This window comes from Mustela nivalis, assembly GCF_964662115.1.
Source record: "Mustela nivalis genome assembly, chromosome: 2".
In the NCBI taxonomy this organism is placed as follows: domain Eukaryota; kingdom Metazoa; phylum Chordata; class Mammalia; order Carnivora; family Mustelidae; genus Mustela; species Mustela nivalis.
Window position 1 is genome coordinate 18777932 of NC_139021.1, and position 24691 is coordinate 18802622.

The following is a 24691-nucleotide window of genomic DNA, read 5'->3' on the forward strand; positions in this document are numbered from 1 at the left end:
ATTCCCCTAGAGGCAGGAGCTGACTTGAGGATCTCAGGGTAAGATGTTTACTTGGGATGTGATCCCAGGAAGTGCTGGTGGTAGAGTGGGGACAGGAGATAGTCAAGGGAATGAGCCCATCAAGGCCATCATGGCCCCACAGTGGACCACTTGGTCACTCTGGAGCTTAGCGTATTTCCCCCTGAGGTGGGACGAAACAGGTAAAACTTACCCACTCTCCACTCATCCTTTTGTTAAGGGCTATTGCTGGGGGCATACCTCTCCGGTGCTTCTGTTGGGCATCCCCCTGAGGTCACGAGTACTCCCCTGCCCAAAAGATGCCCCCAGGCCGAGAACTGCAGGCACTCCCTGCCAGCAGCCTCCCTGGTGTGGACCAGACTGCAGAGGAGATACGTGCCAGCGGGCTCCAGCGGGACCGTGTGGCCTAATTTAAAAGTGTTCAGAGGAAACCTGGCGGAAGATGGACTGCGCTCAGATCCGGACAGACTTCCATCCCAAATCTCTCATAAAGGCTGCTCTGGGCACGATCAAGATGCCATATACTGCCCTGGGAAACTTTGCGAAGCAGAGCTCTGGCTACCTGTGCCTATCTTTTAATTTCTTTTAATGTGAGGTCAATAGAGAGTTTTGCCTTCCCTGTTAGTTGATCGCAGTTCCTGTAAGTTGATGATGCACAAGTTAGATTAATTGAGTCGAAGGGGAGTGTAGTGCTTCTCAGCTTCGGTCCTGTTGACCTTTTTAGATAAGGACTGGCCGTGAGCAAAGTGGACCAACTAGCTGTGTGACCTTGGCAATAGCCTTACCTGCCTAGAACTCCATTTTCTCATGGAGGACAATAGTACTTTCTTTATAGGACTGATGTGGGAACACAGAACTCAGTACATAAAGAGTTCAAAGTGTGTTGACTGTCTTTAAAGTATGTTTGTTTGTCTTTCCCCACTAGACTGTGTTTCTAAGAGAAGGGATCAATCAGGTCTTTTCTGTCTTAGAACCTCGGAGAACCGAAGAGAATTGGCCCACTTATGGCAATTATGTTGGTCATTAGTGGTGGCCCTAACATGGCAGGATTTGGGGAAAAGCAAGAAACAGCTTTGGCTGGTGAAACTTGCTGACTATAAAATAACATACATGGTATTGGGTCCATAGCTGCTCAAGAGGGTCTTCAGGCCATAGGCCTTTATTATTTTAATTCTCAGTTGAAAGAGGGCCTAAGGTAACAAAGGTGATCCTTCCCCTTAAAACTTGGAAAATAGAATTTTGTAATGGATTTACTAATTTTCAAATATTTTAAAAACTTAAATTTTTTTTATTTTATATGGGCACATTTTATTTTGAGTTATAACTCATATCAGAATCATTATTTCTTATTTTGCCAGAAAATGTACTCTCCACCTCAGTAATAATGAAGTAACAGGAGACCTTGTGTTCCTGGTATGGTATGTGTATCAATCTATATCTATCAGGGAAAAATAATCAATATGATTTTATAACTGCTCCAAGAACTCACTTAAGTTGTGTATTCTTTGAAAAGACCTTGGGGTGCCTGGGTAGCTCAGTGGGTTAAAGCCTCTGCCTTTGGCTCTGGTCATGATCTCAGGGTCCTGGGATCGAGCCCCGCATCGGGCTCTCTGCTCAGTGGGGAGTCTGCTTCCCCCTCTCTCTGCCTGTCTCTCTGCCTACTTGTGATCTCTGCCTGTCAAATTAATAAATAAAATCTTTAAAAAAAAAAAAAAAAGAAAGAAAGAAAAAGCCCATAAAGCCTGGAAGAATGATCTGAAAAAAGAAACCTTTTTTTTTTTTTTTAAAGATGTTATTTATTTATGAAGGAGCAAGCAAGCATGAGCCTGGGAGCGGCAGGCAGAAGGGGAGGGAGAAGCAGACTTCTCCGCAGAGCAGGGAGCCTGACACTTGATCCCAGGACCTGGAGATCATGACCTGGACGAAGGCATATGCTTCACCCACTGAGCTACCAAGGCACCCCAAGAACAAACTATTTAAAGAAGGAATATCAGACACTGATTTGTAAAATTCCATTCTCAGCTAGTTTATTTTTTTAGATGTGTTCATATATGTCTATTTGTGTGTGCATCTAATGTCAAACATGCACGCAAAATACACTTTGGGACAATCAGAAGGTTCCCTGATACAGTTGTAGTGACGGAATGTCCAGCAGGAAACACCTAGAACAGTTTTGCCAGGGGTGTGTTACAGACAGTCAGTGTCACCGTAGAGTGAGGGAGGGGTCCTGAAAGTGGGGACCGTGGGGAATGATTGTGCAGAACCAGGCCAGGGCCTGAACTGGACCCGGAAGAAGTCATTCTTGTCTAGCACTGCCTGCTTGCAGGCTGTGTGGAGACAGGATCCTTGCCATGCCAGCAGCTTTCCTCTGTCCACTTACCAGCCCCTTCCCGCCGGCGTGTGACGGACAGACTCTTGTGGCAGGACTCGGGCTCTGGGAGCCTCCCACTTCCCACACCCTGCCTGTTCGTTTTCGTGTACAGATGTGTTTGGTTGGGTTTTGGCTTCCCTCTCCAGTCTTTCTGACACTTTTGCAGATTTAGCCCCTTCATAGGTTGCCTGTGTTCCTTCCAGATTCATACACTAAAGTGCATCCCCCTCGTACCTCAGAATGTGGCATCTGGAAATAGGGTCAGTGCAGATATGGTTGGTCAGGATGGAGTCACCCTGGAACAGGGTGAGCCCCCAGAAGACTCCTGTCCTTAGAAAGAGGGAAGCTTGGACACAGACCTCACACACAGATAATACCATAGGAACCTGAAGGCAGAGACTGAAGTCAGACATCTAAAGCCAAGAAACTCTAAAGATTGCCAGAAAACCATCAGAAGTTGGAGGCTGCCTGGAACAGACTCGCCACCACAGGAGGAACCAACCCTGCCAACACTTTGACTTCAGAGCTGGGAGAGATTGCTTCTGTGCTATAGGCCGCCCAGTTGGTGGCACTTCGTTAAAGGGGGAAAAAAATTACACCTCCCATAGGAGGCTTTGGAATACAGTTCATAAAAATTCGGCAGGGAGTTTAGGGAGTGAGCAAATAGTAATTGAGACCTAGCACAGTTTTTTCTCTTTGTCAAATGTCTAATGAGACCATCTGTCGTTTACTAAGTGTTCAGAGATTTCTCTGTGAGTCAGTGCTGAGAGGGCTAGGTACTGGCAAAGGTTGTTCGAGGTTGCTGCAAGACATACATATGGCACCACTGAATTTTGCTCTCATGCATGTTAGCTTTGCCATGTTACTGTTACTTTGGAGCAGTTTCTCTATTTTTTGTGTGAGCCAGAACTCGAGATCCATGCTTCTGAGATCATTAATCTAGCTCCCAAAGTCTTCATATGCAGGGTTCCTGGGTGAAACACAGTTATTGGATACAGAGCATTTTTCCAAATATAAATATGTCCCGAATATTGCATGGGACATACATAGGCTCAAAAACATTTGTTGCTTACCTGCAGGTCCCATTTAACCGGGCATCCTATGTTTCTACATGCTAGAACTGGCCTCCTTATTTACATGGCTTTCAAAATCGTGGACTTGCTGCCAACCAGTGACAAAACCGTGAGTCAGCAGAGAGAGACTGATCGGCGGGTGGATCATTGAAAATGGTTTTGTAAAGATGAAAGTAAACCAAGGAGCTGCTCAGAAGGTGTGGCTGTGGCCTTTCTCAGGCCCTTCTCAGAAGAAAAGAGCAGCAGAATGAGGGTGTGGTTCCTTCTCCAAAGACTGTGCCTCATCCCCAATTTTAGAAGGACCAGAGTTAGAAGCAGCCCCTAAGAAATGAGGCCAAAGGGCAAGCAATAAGATGGCCATAAATCCAGAATCAGCATGGACTGAATTACTCATAAAAACTAATATTATTACTAACATGATGTGAAGTAGAAGAATTCTGAGAATTGAAGAGTAGGTATCTTGATGTTGTAGCTACAAAACTAACTGTTAAAAAAAAACTGCTAATAAAAACTAATTCTTATTAACAACCACCCCTTTTATTTTTACCCCGCTTTCTTTCTGGCACCTCGAAGTACATGTTTATATACGTATCTATATGTGTGTGTGTGTATATGTATATATATATGCACACACATATGCTATACTCTATATTGTTTATTGGTTTCTTATTTGTCTCCCCTGTTCACAGCTATATTCCCAGTGCTCAGAGCATTGCATGGAACTCACTGCCACACTCAGTAAATACCAGTTGAATGGATGAACCAACCAATAGCTTTCTTTAACCCACGGCTTTGCCGAGGACCTCCAGTTGGTTTAAAAAAGGGGCTTTACCCTTTGAGCTTTGCCTGAGAAGTTTCTTCCGCTGTGAATTAACTTGGGCTGCGGGGGGGTCTGAGAGCCATGGGGAGAGTTTAGACAGAGCAAGATCCCCTTGTCCAAAATTTCCAGCATTCCATTGGAAGTCAGTGAGTTGTATCCGGCTTTGGGACATTGTATGGTCTAAGGGACTTCTGCAGTCTCTCCAGCTTCTTACTGATTGGTGGAGAAGTTGCCCTTCTCGCATACTAAATCCACCAGCTGTTTGCACTTTTCTTTCTTTCTTTTTTTTTTTTTTTTTTTTAATTTTATTTATTTATTTGACAGACAGAGACCACAAGTAGGCAGAGAGGCAGGCAGAGAGAGAGGAGGAAGCAGGCTCCCTGCTGAGCAGAGAGCCTGATGCGGGACTCGATCCCAGGACCCTGAGATCATGACCTGAGCCGAAGGCAGTGGCTTAACCCACTGAGCCACCCAGGCGCCCCTGTTTGCACTTTTCTTCTAGTTTGATCCACGAAGGGGAAAGGAGACACATGGGAAGAAGATTTCATTTCCTGGATCTTATTGTCACAACTCAACCCAGCTGCAGGATTTTTTTCTTTCTACATCTTAAAAAGTTGTTTGTTTTTTAATCGTGCTTGACCTGTATTAAAAATAAGTTGAGGGATGTATTTATCACCGAGAAAGACACTGTAAACTAGTCACAGTTACAAAGTTCTTTGAGGGGCGCCTTGGTGGTTCATTCGGTTAAGGGTCTGCCTTCAGGTCAGGTCTTCATCTCAGGGTCCTGGGATTGAGTCCCCCCTCCTTCCCTGCTCAGCGGGGAGCCTGCTTCTCCTTCACCTTCTGCCCCTCCCCCTGCTCCTGCTCTTTCCCTCTCTTTCTCTCAAATACATGAAATCTTTTTTAAAACAAAAAAGTTCTTTCATGTGCTTCCGATCCCATGTATGTATGAAGATGGCAAAACAACTCCAGTTTTTTTCGTTGTTCTTCTTTGGCAGTAGCATTACAATTCAGATTAAATCTTTGATTGTTAAGGTGTTCTAGAATCTTGTAAACAGGATTTTTTTAAATCACCTTAGAAAAATCGGTATTTTGGGGCGCCTGGGTGGTTCAGTGGTTTAAAGCCTCTGCCTTTGGCTCAGGTCATGATCCCAGGTTCCTGGGATCAAGCCCCATGTTGGGCTCTCTGCTCAGCGGGGAGCCTGCTTCCTCCTTTCTCTCTCTCTGCCTGACTCTCTGCCTACTTGTGATCTCTGTCTATCAAATAAATAAATAAAATCTTTAAAAAAAAAAAAAAAAGAAAAATCAGTATTTCGTTACCTAAACCAGTGTAGAGTTTGAAGTTAAATAGCTGGTTTGCACAAAAACTTGGACCCTGATTGCCCAAATCTTTGTAATTCTAGTTGTCAGAGACCTAGGACTGGTGGGGGGCAAAAATTTTTAAAAAGGAAGTTTGTGACTCGGATAGATTGTGTGCTGATAGATTACATTTGGGGACAGTGTTTCTTCACGGACAGCCTGTGTCCTCCCTTTTAGACCCCAGCCTGCCTTATCTTTTCAGCAGCATGATTAGAAGTGGTTGCTGCAATTGCTGTGGAAAAATCTACCAGGAGGTTATCATATTTAATGTTTCAGAAAACTTCCTTTGGAAGGCGATAACAGTATTTCTTAATCACGGTGCCGCTGGGCAAGCACAGGTGTGTTGCATACCATTAAATCACTCTGTCCTTAGGACATAGTGTTGTTCTTTGAAAGTATTTGGCTCTCCTTCCCCCTTTTTCCTCCAACCCCCTCTTTATGCCAAAGAAAGCGCATTTCCCAGACTTACTCTCCACACCCAGCAAGGTATTCGTTCAGAAACCCTGAGTGTTTTTTTTTTTTAACTCATTCCCCCCCCCCCCCCCCCCCCGTTGCATCTCCAAGCTCAAACGATGCATGTTTCTTACTGGGTTTGGTCCGCACATGTTGACTGAGGATCTCCAGTGTTCCAAGCATTAGAGCAGATTACAGAAATAGAAGCTTATTAACAAAGCACCCCCCTGCCCCCCCGGTGCTTCTGATCCCTGGGCCAGGAGCCCCCTAGAGAGGCCATGTTCTTCTCTCGGCTTCCATTGGAGTTTGCCTTGCACTGAATCGGGAGAACCACGGTATGAGAGATAGTTCAGACCTAGTAATGAAAAAGGTGGGTTGGAATTGTATTTCAGTCCATTTTGGTTCTGTTCAAGGTATGAGTCATAAAAGGCAAGTGATGGGAAAGCAGAGGGCTTCTCTTTACGAACCAGTTCAGAAACATTTTGTAATACCAGCTTCTATTTCATTGTAACTGCAACATAAAACCCAAGTCTTTGGTCTGCCATCTGAACCTACTACAGGTTTAGCCTCAACCTACTTTTCTAACTTTCCAGGTAAAGGCAATGCTTTAGCTAAATTCTTCTACCTCTTACCTCTTGAAAACCCTGTGCCACATAGGACCTTCGTACTTGGCTAGCCATAGGCAATTAGTAAGTGCTCGGAGGATGAATGAATGAATACGGATGTAGGTGTCTCCTGGGCCATGCTGTATTTTCACATCATTTCTCATTTTGAGCGGAGAGTATTGCAATTCCAAATTCCTGACAGAGAGGAACTCTGTTTGGTGTGACCTGGGTCAGGGAGCTCTCCTTTGCCCAGAGAGCCGTGTCCAGGAAAGGGCACGTGGCCAGGAGCTCACTTAGTGGGGGTTCTAAGCACATTCTCTGAAAAGGGTATCATGAGTATGACTGGCCACCCCTCCGAAGAGCTCACTGGGGCAGAGTTCATTGAGAGATCTTAGGGGTTCGAGTATAGAGAAGGGACATAGGGAACGAGGAGTTTGCTGGTTTTTCTTCTTTGCCTTTGAAGGTGGACAGAAGTCAAAGAAATGGTACAGAACTGGAAAGAGTTACAAAGGAAGTGGTATGGGGCACCTGGGTGGCTCAGTGGGTTAAGCCTCTGTCTTCGGCTCAGGTCGTGATCTCAGGGTCCTGGGATTGAGCCCCACATTGGGCTCTCTGCTCAGTGGGGAGCCTGCTTCCCCCCCCCCCCTCTGCCTGCCTCTCTGCCTACTTGTGACCTCTGTCTGTCAAATAAATAAATAAAAATCTAAAACAAAAATCAAAACAAAACAAAAAAAAACACAAGGAAGTGGTATTTTCAAGGGAACGCCAGGTTTCTGTCAGGGCAAGTAGAAGGAGGAGGAGGAAGTGTCTGAAAAAAGATTTAAGATAAGGAGAAAGAATTTTTTTTATTTTTTTAAGATTTTATTTAAGTATTTGACAGAGAGACAGGGAGGCAGAGAGGCAGGCAGAGAAAGAGTGGGAATCAGGCTCCCCACTGAGCACAGAGCCCAATGTGGGGCTCGATCCCAGGACCCTGAGATCATGACCTGAGCCAAAGGCAGAGGCTTAACCCACTGAGCCACCCAGGTGCCCAAGGAGAAAGAATTTTTTATGACAAAACATAATTCATTTTATTTTATGCTTTCATTACACGTATTGACATACTTTTTGCTCATTATCTCATTTTTGATTACATAGGTGTTTAGTGAGTATTCAGGACCAAGTCTAATATATAATATTGCTTTTCATTTAAACAGTGCCTTCTGATTTTAAACAGTAATATTACAAATTTGAGGAAAGTGACCCACTTTTGGTTAGGATTTGTCAATAATTGTTGAGTGACTCAGTGAAAAGTGAGTGAATGAATGAATGAGTTAGCAAAAACAAACGAAGAGTGAAGAGTAGGTGTATTTGGAAAATGATCGGTTTTATAATTTACTCTAATGAGAAATATTTCCTACTCTCTCTGAGTTTTCTGCCAGCATTTGTTTTCAAAATTAACCTGAAGAGTTCTCCCAAGTTAGATAGGTTTGCAAATGCTCTTTAAGCTAATAAACAGTTGCTTATTTTAGGAGAACTATTGATTAGACAGACTGAATAAAAGGAAAATTTTCCCCTTTTAAGTTTTCTGTGATGTGCCCTTGCTGCAAAGCCCTGTAGTTAGAAGATTTGACTAGGAATCAAAAGGAAACCTGTTGTCTTTGTTTTTCTTTCTGGGTGAAAAGCAAAAGGTAAATATCATGGTGAAATGAAAAAGTAAATTGGATTTTAAATTTTTATGTGTGTCTCCCCAGGTTAAGGCTCTCTGACTTCATTCCGCTCTGTGGTTATAATTGACAAGACCCCCTACAATGTGACATACCCACCTGAGGGTTGACAGAACTAATGTAGTGATAGGATGAATGCTTTTACATTGTTGGGCAGTGACTTCACTGGATAACAGCTGTTACATTTATAACATTCCATGTGTGTGGATAAACATATGCATATTTATTCATAATTTAAATTATTATTACTTCCTTTGATCCCAAAGCATCCTAGAGTATACAGTCACTTAGAGGCCATAATATTATGGTTAGCATTCTCTCTTTTATTTAGTGGAGGTTCAAACCTAGATAATGTAAAATGAATTTCTAACCAGTAAATTTTGTTATCCACTTGAGTTTAACTTTTAATGGGCTATATTCCTAGAAGAAAAAAATCTTTAGAAAACTCTGTAAATGTGTGGGGAAAAGCTTCAAGGATTTGGTTTTCTCCTAGTGTTATGGGTTGAGTTATGTCCCCTCCTCCCCACCAATCATATCTTGAAGTCCTAACCCTCCCCCTTCCCTGTGCTCAAAAGAGGAACTTATTTGAAAACTGAAATTGTTGCAGATGTAATTAGTTAAGAGGTCATACTGGAGTAGGGTGAGCCCATAATAATTACAAAATTCTTATAAGAAGGGAAATTTGGACAGGCAGCCAGCCACAGAAAGAAGACCCTGTGAAGGGTCACAGGGAGAAGTTGGGTGGCTCCCGGCCATTGGGAGAGCCTTAGAACACAGCCCTCAAAGGGAGCCACTTCCGACACCTTGATTTTGGACTTCTGGCCTCTAGGACTGGGAGACGATAAATTTCTGTTGCTTCAGCCACCCAGTTTGTGATACTTCAATAGAACAGCTGTAGCAGGGGCGCCTGGGTGGCTCAGTGGGTTAAGCTGCTGCCTTCGGCTCAGGTCATGATCTCGGGGTCCTGGGATCCGGCCCCACATCGGGCTCTCTGCTCAGTGGGGAGCCTGCTTCCCTCTCTCTCTCTCTCTGCCTGCCTCTCTGCCTACTTGTGATCTCTACCTGTCAAATAAATAAATAAATAAAATCTTTAAAAAAAAAAAAACAGCTGTAGCAGATTGGTAGACTTTGGCTGCTTAGAGGCGATCATACTGGGTGTCAGTGCTCCTCCTTCCCCCATATGCTGACTTCTTGGAAATCAATTCCATATCCCGGCCTCTGGTACTTTCCTTCTTCTCAATATTATTTTATTTATTTATTTAAGAGTTTATTTATTTATTTGAGCAAGAGAGAGCACGAGTAGGGGGAGAGAGATGGGAGAGGGAGAAGCAGACTCCCCACTGAGCAGAATGCAGGGCTCAATCCCAGGACATTGAGATCATGACCTGAGCCAAAGGCAGATGCTTAACCACCTGAGCCACCCAGGCGCCCCTTCTCTGTAACATTTATGATGTCTAATAAGGCTGAACTGTGATAGAATAATTGTCCAGGAGGACCTGTAGTGTAGCCTAAAAACTTCCCGAATAAGAATAAATCTATTTCCTGTTTCGGGAAATTCATCCAAAGGGGGCAGCTTGGAAGTCTGTGGATAAAATACAGACCTACTAGAGTGGCTGGATTCTTGCTTTGGCTGTACTGTTTGTGGCCTTAGGTAGTGTATTTAACTTACCTGGATCTCAGTCTTTCTATTAAAGACTGTTTATTAAAATAAAAGAAAATCTCTATCTTTCCGCTTTGTGGTTGCAAGTCCAAAAATCTATATCACGCAGGATGAAGTAAGCGTACATGCAGTAGTAACATTTCAGTGCTTTTTCTCGCTTTCGTACTATCCAAATAAAAATGTCACTGGTTAAAAAAATTGCAAAGTACAAAATGTCTTATAATGAAAAGCACAGCCTCCTGCCCCAACCTTCCCCACCCTCCCCACCAACCAGCCCACTTCCCAGAGGAAACCGCTTTTAACAGTTTCCATATTTAGCTCTTTTACTGGTTACCACCCTAACTTTAATGATATGCTTATGCTACATTTCCTTGATGATCAGCTCTAGACATTATCTCTTCACTCCCCCAGCACTTACTAGTTTTAAAAGTGAAGAATCACTGATTCAGCAGACATTCCGGATAGCCTGCAGGTCATCGGGCCTCTTTAGGGCTCTTATTCTCTATGGATCTAATTTGAGAAAAGAGCTTTAGCGTCAGTCAAAGGAAACCCAGGGATGAGATGAACTCCACAGGGCATAACACAAGATGACAAGAGTTTGGTTTAATTACTCAAGCTCAAACTGGGCCTGACTTGTTATGATTTTGCTCTTTTATATTTTTCTGTCTGCATATATTTATTTTAAATGAAATAAAATAAGGCACAAACTGAACTTGGAACATCCTATGTTACTTTTATAAAAGGAAAAATATCTATCGTAAAGCTTGGAACAATAGATGTTTAAGAGATAAGATGCTCTTTTTTCAGACTTAAGAGCTGACCAGACTGCTGTGAAATTGTCAGCTGATGTTTTAGGGGGCACTAGCCTGATTTGGTTTGTACCTTACCCCTTCCAGAAAACTGCAGTTGGCTATCCAAAGACAGGGAGCTGAAGAAACCATGACAGTTTCTTGGAAACACAGCATTTCTGTAGTTCAGATTTTTCTGGAAATGCTGTTAAGCAAATGACTTTGACTTATAATTTAGAAAATGCCTTGGTCATCCATGAGGACAAGTCAGATACACTTTAACAGGGTTTTCTCCTGTTCACCACTTGGGGTTCCTTTGAGCCCAGTCAGATTTCTAGCCCTTGATCACATTGGGTGTCTCACCAGCACTGGTGTTCATGGGGTCTTGGTCTCAACTATTACAATTACTGTAGCCACAGATCAGTATTCAGGCATAGCTGGAAAAGATGTTAAAGGATGTGTCTGAAAAAGGGACAAACAAATTTTGTGGGGACTTTTCGTGGGGACTATTTTTTCAGGACTGCCTCTGTCCTGAACTTCACGAAGGCCCACTGGACATTCTTGGGGTGGTGAAAGGAATAGAAAGGCTTGTGTTTCGGTGCTGATTGCTACTTACAGCCCTCTTTCTGGAATCTCTCTCTTGCCTCGTTAACTTCACACTAGCAGCCTTTCCCAGTTCTCCTGTTCTGCCGCTTATCTCTTTTCCCAAGGTCGTCATCCTCCGTAGGTCTCTAATGGGCTTTGGTAAGATTCTGTCTGTTTCTGCTTCTTTTCTACTCAGTGTTTCACCTGTCCTTCTCTGCACACAACATTCAAATCCCTTTTTCTAGCAACTGCCTCTGTCCTGAGCTTCACGAAGGCCCACTGGACATTCTTGCATGAGTGACCCAGAAGTTTCTCAAACATGGTATGCCCCCAGCTCGTCTTTCACTTTCCTGCTCAAACTTACCTCCTCCAAGGCCCGTCAAGTGAGTAACAGACTCACACTTTTCCCACTGATCCAAATCAGGAAACTGAGGCTCGGGCGCTCTCTACCTGCCCATCTCTCGGAGCTCTGTTCATTGCCCCCAGGCAGTGTGCAGATCCTTACCCTTGCCTCTGTGCCCACGGCTCTTGCCCTGGTCGGGTCCTACCATCCTGTTTCTCCACTGTGGCAGTCAGTGTCTTCATGTCTGGGCTATCACTCACCGGCCTTTCTAATCCTTTATTTTCATATTTTGGTTTTGGCCAGAACTATTTTACTCGACAGAAGTTGTGATCATGTCATTGGCAGCTCAGAAATCCTTGGCTGGATCCCTAGTGACATCAGGATATAAATGAAACTGTATAGCCTGACATCTGCCACGTTTTCATCTGTCCCCACTGGGCTTCATTCAGTATAACATGTCCAGGGCTCCATGTGGAGCCTGGCACACAGTAGAGGCCTAGGGAACGCATGAATAATGCATGAAGGCATGATTGGATGAATATATGAATGAATGACTCAGCAGGTGATAGGTATTGAGCTTGGCAAACGTGCGTGGCTCATGCTGCCAGGAAAGCTACTTCCCTCCTTTTCAGATGAGTGAGATTCTGTTCAGTGTGTCATTTTGTGAAGTTCTTCCTGACTGTCTAGTCTCAGCGTCCTCCCAGTGTGCAATTTGGGGACATTTTACTTACGCCACAGTCATAGCAGTTAAGAGATGTCATGGTGATTTATTATTTTTTAATTTATTTTTAAAATATTTTTTTATTTATTTATTTGTCAGGGAGAGAGAGAGCACGAGCAGGGGGAGCAGCAGGCAGAGGGAGAAGCAGGCTCCCTGCTGAGCAAGGCAGCGATGCGGGACTCGATCCCAGGACCCTGGGATCATAACTGAGGGCAAAGACAGACGCGTAACCAGCTGAGCCACCCTGGTGTCCCTGTCCTGGTGATGTATGTGTGTCCTGGCTGCTCATAGAGCCTGGACCCTTCTATGGCAACAAAGACTCAGCCCCTAGCACAAAACCCGACACACACCGGAAATTGTCCACCTTTGAATTCCCACCATGACCACTTTCTTTCAGAGTCTCACTGTATTTCTTCTGAGGTTCTGCAATAGCTTCTTGAGTGTTTTCCCCACCTCCATTCTCTCATCCTGAAATCTACTCTTCACGGCCCTGCTAGGTTCATTTTTTTTTGTCCAGAAAATGGAAAGGTTTGCAGAAATGCTAGAATCCTGATAATAATAGGAGTTGGGACTCTTGATTTGGAGGTTGTTGCCTTCCCAAAAGCACCTGGAATTTTCCCTTTTTGGGGTGACTCTGATCATTCTAGAGTTTCAGGCATGCTCCGTAGCAAGATAAATAGAGTATCATTTTGCAGGGTACAGAAGATCCTTCAGTAAATTTTAGCTGCTTAACCATTTCACAGGATTTGTGCTTGGAGAGTAAATAGAGTTAGTTAGGAGGCAATGTTCCAGGAAGGAGACATATTTAAGCCTAAAATGAACTTAATAACTCTGTATTTTCCCTGCTAATGGGAGTCTTGGAAACCACCTGAGTTATATCAAATAAGTACAGTTATTGCAGTCTGACTAGATTATGTCTGCGTGCGCATAAAGTCTGGATGTGGCCAAAGCAAACGAGTGCACCATGTTCACAGAGCTGTAGTTTGCACAACAGCTAAATAAGTTTCCGACTTGAGAAGGGACAGAGTTCAGGGAAACATCAGTCTCACCAAAGTGTTTCTGCTGCTGCTGCAAAATGCCACTGTTAATTGGAATTGCTTATTACTTCGGTTACTTTCAATAGTGCTTTGGGGAATACCGTTGCCTTCATATTGGGTAAATCTGTCCCTGCCACCAGTGACTGGGCAACCTATGGCATTTTTACAGGCGGCCTGTTACCCAAGACCAGACATCCAGTTTCCCGTATCTGAAGGACACATTTCTCTTGGGATTTTTACCTTCTGATCAAAGCCTGAACCATTTGGGGAGGAAAAAATGTGGTCCTAATAATATTTGCCAGTCACCTGTGGCTTGCGGAGTACTAAATGCTTATTAACTCATTAATCCTCTCCATGAACCCTGGGAGGAAGGTACGTGTCAAGTCATGTTTGCTTCCTTCCAAGGCCTATGAATTTGAAGCACAGATTTGCATGGGCAGTTTGGGCCACCCATGGGCAATCCCAAGAACTGACCCTCCCATTTTGAGGTGTCCGAAATCAACATTGGGCAGCTGATTCTCACCTTTTTTTTTTTTTTTTTTTTTTAAACCTATCTCTCCAAGATGGCTCTCCACTCCATAGCCACCAACTGGGAAAATCTAGCAGGAGACATTGGCTGAAAAATAAAACTTTGAGAGCAATTGCAGCTGTTTGTCTGGGTGGGGACTAGATACTTATAACATCAAAACAATAAGCATGGTCTTGGAGTTCTTAATCCAACATTTTTGTCGGTCTTTGGCTGTCCTATTTATCCATGGGGTAAAGTTTTGCTTCAACATAGGTTTCTTCCTAATCCCCTCAAAAACATTTATGAACAAAACTCTGGCATGTGCTTTCTTGGGGACCTAGTCTCTGGCTTCTGGAGAGTTCTGTCCTTCCTCATTGTAAATCTAAATGGTAGAAATATATCCCAGTTGAAGATTGGTATTGGAGGCTTACAGTGAAGACGGGGATATTGTTTCTACTTCATAGGTAAGAGTCTTAATATATGCCCCCTTAGATCTATAGATTAAAGGGGATTTCTGAGGATCTACCCAGTTACAGGGCCCGACTATAATCAGCATGCTTTTCAGAGAACCATATTGTCATCTTACCATTTTCCTAATGAAGTATGCAGACCCCTAGGACATGCAGACTATTGATTCATCCATGTGTGCATTTTTCATTTAGCAAGTACTTCCTTATTATCCACGTAATTTTAAGTACTTCTTTATGAACCACATGATAGCGATGTGCTCAGCTCCTGACCCGGTTTATGAAAGAAGAGCAGGTGGCCCATTTTGCCTCAGATTCATAAAAGGACTCAAATTGGGACTTCTGATACTGTTCCCAAATGAAGTTTTATTTTGGTTGTAAATAAGAGTCATTTGTGAAATACAAGCATTTGCGGATATGCGAGAATTTTGTTGGTCCCGTTTTGGCTTTTTTTTTTTTTTTAAGATTTTATTTATTTATCAGAGAGAGAGAGAGAGGAAGAGCGAACGAGCACAGGCAGACAGAGAGGCAGGCAGAGGCAGAGGGAGAAGCAGGCTCCCCGCCGAGCAAGGAGCCCAATGCGGGACTCGATCCCAGGACGCTGGGATCATGACCTGAGCCGAAGGCAGCTGCCTAACCAATTGAGCCACCCAGGCGTCCCCGTTTTGGCGTTTCTTAATTTCATAGCATATTGGGAGTTTCAGAAGTGGAAGTGAGCTGGGCCCCAACAGCCTCTGAGAGTTTTCCGAACCTGTGTCTCATTACCCCTAGGAGAGATCGGGCATCCTTCCCTGCCAGAGAGAAAGAAAGTGGCACGCCAGGAGAAAGAGCATTTCCTGGGAGCATCGTGAAACAGGGATGTGGGATGGCTGGAAAGGACTGGAAACAGTTTCTATAGCCTGCAAAGGTGCAGGGCGTCCTAACGCCCCACGGGCAGTTTATGGCAAAATGAGGCTAGAAGGAAGGTTTCCTGATCCAATGTGCTCTGCTCTTTCCGCCACAGAAGTGGATCTCAACAGAAGATACTTCTTGCTTCTGCATCACTCCCTGGGAATGACATTAGTTCCTTTATTTCTTCTCTTTCCTTCCTTCTATTTTTTCTTCCTTCCTTCCTTCTCATCTCCCTTTCTGTCTCTGTCTCTTTTATCGAGTACACTTTATTTTATACTTATAGCTAGGGTCCTCTTGCTACACTACTGCATTGTTCCTACCAACAATAGAGGCTAGCTTACATCAAAAGCAGAAAGTTTGGTTTTAATCAGCACAATATTTATGTTGTGAGCTTTGATCTTGGCTCTCCTGCCCGAGGCCAGAGCAGGACTTCACCACAACAGTGAACTTGGGGCCACGTGTTCTCTCCGGAGCTGGGATCATCAGGGTGCGGTTAGCCTGTTGGGGAATGAATATCCCTTGGACCAAAAGCCTGCAACTGGTTTTTCTCAGTAGATCCCAACTATATGAGGAAGAGCCGGAGGAAAGAACACACCCTCCCCAACCCCCCACCCCCCACCCCCCCCGCACACAAGCCACGCCATCCTCCCAGCAAAACACGCAGGAAACAAACCAGGCGCAAGGGACCATTTACCTGCCCCGTCCTGTTCGTATTAACTCCTTTTCTTTGGGTCTTAGACACATGCAGTATGACAAAAGTTTAACTCCATGACTTTTATCAAGTCTTCCCTGGAATTTTGTAATTATCTTTGGGCTACCTCATGGGAGCCCCACTTGATGTGCCAAAGGCTTTTCAAACTCAGCACGCCAGGACGGCGCGTACCACTTTCCCCCAGAAACCTCTGCCTCCCGAGTTTTTGTAATCTGCCACCAGGCTCTCGAGCTAGAAACTTCGGATTCATCCTACACTCCTTTCTCTCACGCACTGCGTTTTGTCCATTTAACCCCCAAATGTCTGCAAATCCAATTACTGCATTCTAGCCACTCTGAACCCCACATGGCTGCCAGGGAGATCTGTCTAAAATGCAAATCTGATTGTGCTTTCCGTCCTCTGTAAAAAGGTCTGAGAATCCCCCAGGCTCTGAGAATCACGTCCATCATCCATACCCTTGAACATGGGCTAACTGGGTGGTCCTCCACACCCGGGCTCAGCTACTAAGGCTACTGTGTTGTAAACCCCTCTGCAGCTACCCTGAATGTCTCCCTGTGCCCTCATCAGGTGTGCTTATGAGTCCTGTGTCTTTGCTCCCATCAGTCGCACCACCTGGAATATTCTTCTAAAACCAGTCGCATCGGGCACCTGGGTGGCTCAGTGGGTTAAGCCTCTGCCTTCCGCTCAGGTCATGATCTCAGGGTCCTGGGATCGAGTCCCACATTGGGCTGTCTGCTAGGCAGGGAGCCTGCTTCCTCCTCTCTCTCTCTCTGCCTGCCTCTCTGCCTACTTGTGATCTCTCTCTCTCTCTCTGTCAAATAAATAAATAAAATCTTAAAAAAAGAGACAAAATGCGGCCTCAAATTCAGAACATGTGGCTTTAACCCCTCCCCACTGATATCGGTGACCTTGAACAATTACATTTGCTTGAGCAAATAACTCACCTTTCAGTGCCTTCATCTGGATGGTCACAGTACCTGTGATGTAGGGTATTTGGAAATATTAAATGGGATCCGTGTAAAGTCACCATGTTTGGCAGGCAGCAATCATATAGTGGATGTTGGATGCAATCATTTTTTCCTGTGTTTGCCATACTGGATTGTGATTATTTCTTTACGTGGTTCTTTCCCTGTTAACTTGAGGATTCCGGAGGGGACCGGACCGTATCTTATTTATGCTTGTATCCTCAACTACTACCAGGAAGATTTTGGAATAAGCATTCAGAAGTTGTTTCTTCGAGTGGATAAAGCCAGGAGCATCTCATCTGAAGTTTTTCCCATCCCTTTCTGTTCTTCTCTGTCCATTCCCTCCAGGGACCCCTCCAGCCCTGAATGAATGCTAGAGCACATCCATTCTTGCTCTGGACCCCAGAATCCACCAGTGTAGGGCCTCTTCTCTCCTCTTTCCTTTCTGTGGCAGGTGCACAGCAATTTGGGTGTCCCCCAGCCTTCTCATTTCAGTTTAGTGGACTCTAGTGGTATTGGATGCAGGGAGATGTTTATCTGCCTCCTTGGTTATAATACATATTTTAAGAAAGTGTGTCCCTCACCTCATATCTACGCAGTCTAGAGAGTTCTTGACAGCACAAATAGAGGAAAGAGATAAAACGTGTAACATTGTTACCCAGCAGAATTCCTGAGAGTAGCATATTTTGGGAGACCTCTGTTAGTAGGGCAAAATTCTGATATAAAGATGCTTAGAGAACTTGATTACAGCTCTATTTGGTGTTAAGTGTCAAAGAAAAGGGCACAGTTTTGTTTTAAGCATGTTTTCCATTGTTTTCAAGTCAGACCCTTGAGCTGAAAATGAGTCTGGAGTGGGAAGAAGGCTGAAAACAATAAAAGTCTTCTCCTGTCCAAACCGATTGACTAAGAAAAAACATGTAAGCATTTACATAATCTTAGTTGTATTCACTTCTTACCCAAGAAATGTAATCACTTGTGATCTAAGGGAACAGAAATTACTTATACATTTTCCCCTAAATCCTTTTCTTTATAATTGTATGGCAACAAGTTTTCCACGTGCTTTTTCCTGAAAAACAATTGTTTCTCTCCTCTTCAGAAAACAGAAATAATAGAGGCTAGAAGAGAATACCTCCCAGGGTTTCTATAAATTTTAATTCCATAAATTCTGATCTTCTTTTCTCTCTGGATTCTGAGATTCTAATTTTTGACGGGGTCTCGACCTTTCTCTTTTCCCAAAACCTTGTTCACCTCCCCCTGGGACAGAGCAGTTTCCTTTCCTGGGGATATGGGGCTGCTGGCTCCATTCTCTTCCAGCCACAAATCCGGGGTCACTGTCGCTGTTAGATCTGCCCAGCCTCCCCCCAGGATAACTTCTTTCAGCCTTCCATTGAGGGAACAGTCTGGAGAGAGATAGTATACCATGCCTCTTCCTGCTAGAATTCCACCGTGCCTCCATACTTCTCTCTTTCCCATTCCCCAGCCCAGTGAAAACAGAGGCAAATATTGGTACCAGAAATAAACTGCTTGAGAAAATTAAGCATGGTCCATTTAGACTAAATGATTCCATTGTTCAGAGACTGTATTTTAAGAGGAACTTCATACACGCAAATTTTATATGTTCCTATTTAATATTGAAGGCTGAGTTGTTTTAAGGTCTAATGTTTTTCGGTAAGCACTTGACATCCGGCAAAGAATGCCCAGTTCTTAGGCATAGCTCATATCATGAAGGCAGAGATGGGTATAGGGAATGAGGTGAGGAAAGTTTAAGGAAAAGATCCACACAGACCTACCTTTTGGCAGAATGAACGGCCCTTGTTTTTCTGGTCTCTTTGTGTCTGTCCCTCTATGAGGATCAGTGTTTGCTGGGAAGAGACAACCACCTGGCCGTGTGGGACTAACAGGAGAGAGCCTCGCAAGAGTGGTTACTGTCGTGGCAGCAACTGCTCACGGATCAGCGAGAACAGCCACTTGGAGGAGAGAGCGAGCCTTGGGCCAGGGGTGCGTGACTGTTGATGTTCCAGGCCCTGCGCAACAGCAAACCCGCTTTGTGAGTTTGGGTAGGTCACACGATACTAAGAACATCACATGTTAGGACCACCCTGAACGTACGGTAGGTGTTTTTATGTGTGCTGGTGGTTTGTTGTTTTATTATTGGTTGAGCTCACAGTGTGGTGGGCTCAGGCAGACAGACTCCTGAGGCAGCTGCTGGGATCCCCTAGAGCGAGCGTTCCAAGGGACAGGAGGGGGTGGCTGCCAGTCTCTTCCGTCTGGACCCAGAAACTGGCACAGCGGGTCATTTCAGCCGTGCACCAAGTAAGTGAAAGCAGCCCCAGTGTCCATCCACGTGAAGGAGGAAGAGAAGTCAACCCCACCTCTCCACAGGAGAGTCCAAGAAGGCTGCGGGCTGCGTCAGCCGCTCTGGCTCTAGGGTACCGACACATGGCCAGGGGCCTCACGACTGGTGGGGTGTGAACGTGTGCCAGCCGGGTAGCCTCCATCCCAGGTGAGCCGTTGCTGGCTTTGCTGCTCTTTTCTTCGGTGGGTCTCATACACAGGAGCCGCTGGCTGCCTTCCCAGCAGAGGCCCCGGATCATCCGAATGATTGTGTGGCTCTTGGGAAGCTCAGCAAACCCGCTGAGTGCGGCTGCCGTGAAAGGATCCGGGCCCCAGCAAGGTCCCGCTGCTGGGCTGGGCTGGGACCCCCTTCGCTCTGAGGGATTGCAGCGGGACTCTTGCGGGCGGACAGAGGGTAGCGTTTCTCCTTCCGTTCCTCAAGTCCTCATTGCCAAGGTCCCAGGAGTGAGACAGGTGAGTGTCAGAAAGGACAGAAAGGTAAACTGCAGTTACGAGTGGTAAGAATCAGGCCACGGTGCTTAAGAAGCAACAGAGCTTGCTGAACGCCGGGGAACAGACAAGACTTTTAGGGAGGTGTCTTGGAAGGACTCTCTGTGTTTTATCCCACTGAAGGCCCAGAACGACCCTCTGAGGGGCTATGATCCCCATTTCAGGCTGAGGTACAGAGATGGCTAGTGAATTCCCCAAGGTCACACAGTAATAAGCATCAGAGCCTAGGTCTAAACCAAAATAGTCTAGCTCTAGGGCCTGTTAACAGCTCCACTGCTAGAACCTTCTAGTGCCTTTTTTGTTTGTGACTGTTAGCATTTGCAAGGTCTAAAGAGTATATAAGCAAGCCAGGTGCTCCACTGCAACAGGAAGCTGATTGTATTGTTGAGCTACGTAAGCCTGGGGTGCGTCTGAACACTTAATACACATCGCGGACAGCTATGAAGTACCTTGGGGCAGGAGGGGATTTTAGAAGCAGTTGATTCCAGCTTCCCACCCACTGCAGGGGTCCCCAGAGGATCCTTGTTCAGCTTTGTTTGAACTTTAAGGTCAGGCGAATAAAAATACTGATGGTCAGCATAAGAACTGATGCTAATAATTGCTGTAACTATGGAAACAAGCTAGATACAAAGGACGAAAAAGGTTTTTGAAAGCAAGTGAACAACATGTGTGCATGTGCATACACACACACGCACACACACACACACACACGAGTGCACACGCACAAGATAATGACTAGTTTTGGGAACCCAGATTAACTAATTACGGCTGGATAATGGAGGGGAGTGCATTTCTGGTATCCTGTAAAACACGGCCTAACACTTTCTTGTTACTTGTTTTGATTAGATAAATATGATTTTTTTGGTGTGTATTTGTGGAAAAAATCTCTGTGATAACCATTCTTATAACTGAAAATAGGATACTTGTCTTTAAGTGGATTTAGGATAAAAAAACATAGGTTATACAGGAAAAAAATAGCAGAAAAGAAAAAAGCCAGGAAACAAAAGAACACTAACAATAAACCCCAAAGTGTATACATTATGGTAAATACATAGGTTTACATTTTTCTCTTAAAACATAGAATATTGCAGAGTGGATTAAAAAGACAGTAATCTGCATTCATTGCCAATTGAATAAAATTTGTCTAGTCCGTTACTGCACTGTACAGTGTTCTATCAGTTAATACCGTCTTCAGTTACCTTGAAGATGGACTTTATTCACTTTGGTATTGCCAGTGGATAGCTGGTATATGGTTGGTACTCAAATATGTGTGAAATGATTTAATAATAAAATAGACGGTAAGTAGATAACAATGAGAAAAATAGCATTGAATCAAAAAGTACTCTGTACAATGATTTCACATTGATAAATGGCACAATCAATAGTAAAGATATAATAGATTCAAAACTTTATGTGCCAAGGAGCATTGCTGTAAAATATATGGAGCAAAAACCGTTAGGAACACAGAGATGAATGGGCGGGAAGAGGCTAGGCTTTGTAATCAGTCACATCTGGGTTTGAATCCCTGTTCCGCTGCCTATGCTTGAGTCAATGATCTCTCTTTTCTGAACCTCATTTTCATCAGTTACAAAAATAGAAGTAACCTCATTGTTGTGAAGATTAAGTAAGGGAAAGTGGATAAAATACTGGCCCAGAGTAGTCAGCCTTTCTTCCCATCAGGGCCTTTACTTTTTTTTTTTTACTTTTTTTTTTTATTTGACAGAGATCACAAGTAGGCAGAAAGGCAGGCAGAGAGAGAGAGAGAGAGAGAGAGAGAAACAGGCTCCCAGCTGAGCAGAGAGCCCGATGCGGGACTCGATCCCAGGACCCTGAGATTATGACCTGAGCCGAAGGCAGCGCCTTAACCCACTGAGCCACCCAGGTGCCCCAGGTCCTTTACTTTTTGAAAGAGGAAGGAAGGGAAGAAGGAGCAAGGGAGGGAGGGGGAGGGAGGGAGAGAAGGAGAAGGACCGTCATCGTGGATATCGTCACATCGTTGCACTTTGATATCAGCCCATTACAGTTACATTATCAAACTTTTTGATCTTTGCTGGTCTGATCAGTGAAAAAGGAACAGCATGGTAGGTGTGATCTGCATTTCACTTACTTTGAGTGAGGTTGAGTATCACGTTTTAGATTTAAGAGACTTAAATATCTTTTCCTGTTTATATTCTTTGCCCATTTTTTTTTTCCTTTTTGTTTTTGTTGTTAGGCTGATTAACTCTTGTAGGGGTTCTTTATCGTTTAAGGAAATCAGCCTCTCCTTATTTGCAAGTAAGTTTCCCATTTGTTTTGGGACTTTGTTTTTAGTGGGTTTTTTTCATTCAGTAATTAAAAAATTTTTATATAGTCAAGCCACTAATCTTTTTAAATGGCATTCTGGTTTTATGTCATATGTGCAAAGGGCTACCTCAGCTTAAGATAATTTTAGAAGGTCATTTTTCTCCTAGTATTTGTATGGTTCCTATATTTAAGTTTATATCTTGATCCGTCTGTGATTTATTTTGTTAGAGGTATGTTATTTTAAAATGCCCTATAAATTGTATGTGCTAAAAATAAGTTGTGCTCTTTATTAATATCATGCCATTTGGTATCTTAAAAAGGGTGGGACTTTGTAGAAAAATGTTGAGTAGAGACACCTGGGTGGCTCAGTCGATTAAGTGTCTGCCTTCCATTCAGGTCATGATCTCAGGGTCCTGGGATCCAGCCCTGTGTAAGGCTGCCTGCTCAGTGGGGCATCTGCTTATCCCTCTTCCTCTGCACGCCCCCTTTCTCTCTCCTCTGTCTGTCTCTCTAGCTCAAATAAATAAATAAAATCTTTAAAAAAATAATGAAATAAAATAAATGTAGGGAGACCAGGCAATAAGCTACAGATGGCCACCAGGTTGGTTGTGGAAAGGGGGTATGTCAGTTCCCTTAAGACAAAGGCCCTTGAGGGGCACCTGGGTGGCTCAGTGGGTTAAAGCCTCTGACTTTGGCTCAGGTCATGATCCCAGGGTCCTGGGATCGAGCCCCACGTCGTCGGGCTCTCTGCTCTGCAGGAAACCTGCTTTCTCCCCTCTCTCTCTCTCTGCCTGCCTCTCTGCCTACTTGTGATTTCTCTTTCTCTGTCAAATAAATAAAATCTTTAAAAAAAAAAAAAAAAGACAAAGGCCCTTGAAACTGTGAGCTAGCTACAGGGAAGCAGAGTTCAGCTCCTCCAGGAAGAAAGAATATTTTAACAATTACAGAGCCCAACAATAGAATCGGCTTCTTTCATCGATGGTGGAGTAAGTGAAACGGTTTTCTGAGTATTCCGGGAAGCCTGCATTTCTTACTACTATAGTCCTCTCTCTGATTTTTCATAAAGAGCTTTGCATTTTACAATGGGCGTCATTAGCAAGCAGTTCTTGGGAAATAAGTGTGTGTAGGAATGAGAGGTGTAGGGCTTCTCATGTCTAAATATCAAAAGTAATTTCATGGGAATCATGTACGTGTTGGAGGTAGAAGTTTCTAAAATCATTCAGTGTTGTGCTGACAGACCGGTCTTCACTCCCAGCTCTGTGCCTGGCTCTGTCCCTCCATTTCTCCGTAGGCCCATCTGAAAAATAGGGATGTTAATCCTACTTACTAGCAGGGATTGTAGTCAGGCACTCTTGGAAGGTTAAATGCTCAATACCTATTAGCTATTTTTATGTTTATCCTATTTAGGCAAAATTCCATTGCCTGGTTTTTCTGTTTTTGTTTTTCTTTTTCTTCCAGCAAGCATTTATTGAGTACCCACTGTGTACTAAACAATGTGGAGGGGGCACCTGGTTGGCTCAGTGGGTCAAGCAGCTGCCTTCAACTCAGGTCATGATCTCAGGGTCCTGGGATTGAGCCCCACGTTGGGGCTCCCTGCTCAGCAGGAGACTGCTTCTCCCTCTGCCCCTCCCCCCTACTCAGGCTCGCTCTCTATCTCAAATAAATAAATAAAATCTTTAAAAACAACAAATAAACCCAACACTGTATTGGATTCTGGGGCATGAACGAATAAGATTAAACAAGGAAACTGTCCCCAAAGACCACAGCCTTAGCTTGTACAGAGGTAGGGACAAAATGTTAATAAAATCCACTCTTAGATCAACAAGGCCAAAAGTGCTGTACAGTCCAATCTAAACCGAGAAGGAATGGTGCCTATGGTAGAGTCACTTACGTTGGCAGCGAGCCCAGGGCTGACTAGCAACTGGATTGGAAATTCACCCCACCCTCCAAACCCAAACAATCCCCCTTCTTTCATGCAGGTAACACGAGATGACAGCACAGGGATCAGACCCTAATGCACAGCCTTTCATGAACCCCGTCCCTCTTTTCATCCTGATCAGGGGATAAAGGAAGTGGGTTTCCTGGCTGGTCTCATCCTGGTCAGCATTTTGCCTGCTTTGCAGAACCACTATCCTAGTTAAGTGCAATCTGTTGGACCTGCATTGGGTTGAAAACAGCAGGGTCTTTGTCAGTGAAAATAGCTGTGGCGACAGGGAGGACATTTGTAAAAATGCTGGCCTGGCTCACGTTCCCTGCCAGCTGGTGCCACGCTCTTTGATGTGACTCTTGAAATTCCCGATACTCAGCCCTTAAGGTTTAGCCAGGACCTAATGAGTAATGAGATTCAGTTCTCTGGGATCCTGGTACCGGTGGCTTCTAAACATGGGTATTGTCCCACTGAAGCTGGCCAAGACTTCTGAGAAGTTGAGAAAAACAGGTTGTTCTTGAAGAGGTATCGAGATATTTTTGTAAAGAATTTTTT

General features: G+C 44.3%; 1 protein-coding gene across 1 annotated transcript in view; it reads left to right on the forward strand.

Moving 5' to 3' along the window:
• Nucleotides 1-24691, forward strand: part of SNTB1 (syntrophin beta 1) — a 228459-nt gene that overhangs the window by 13957 nt on the left and 189811 nt on the right. The window lies entirely within an intron of this gene.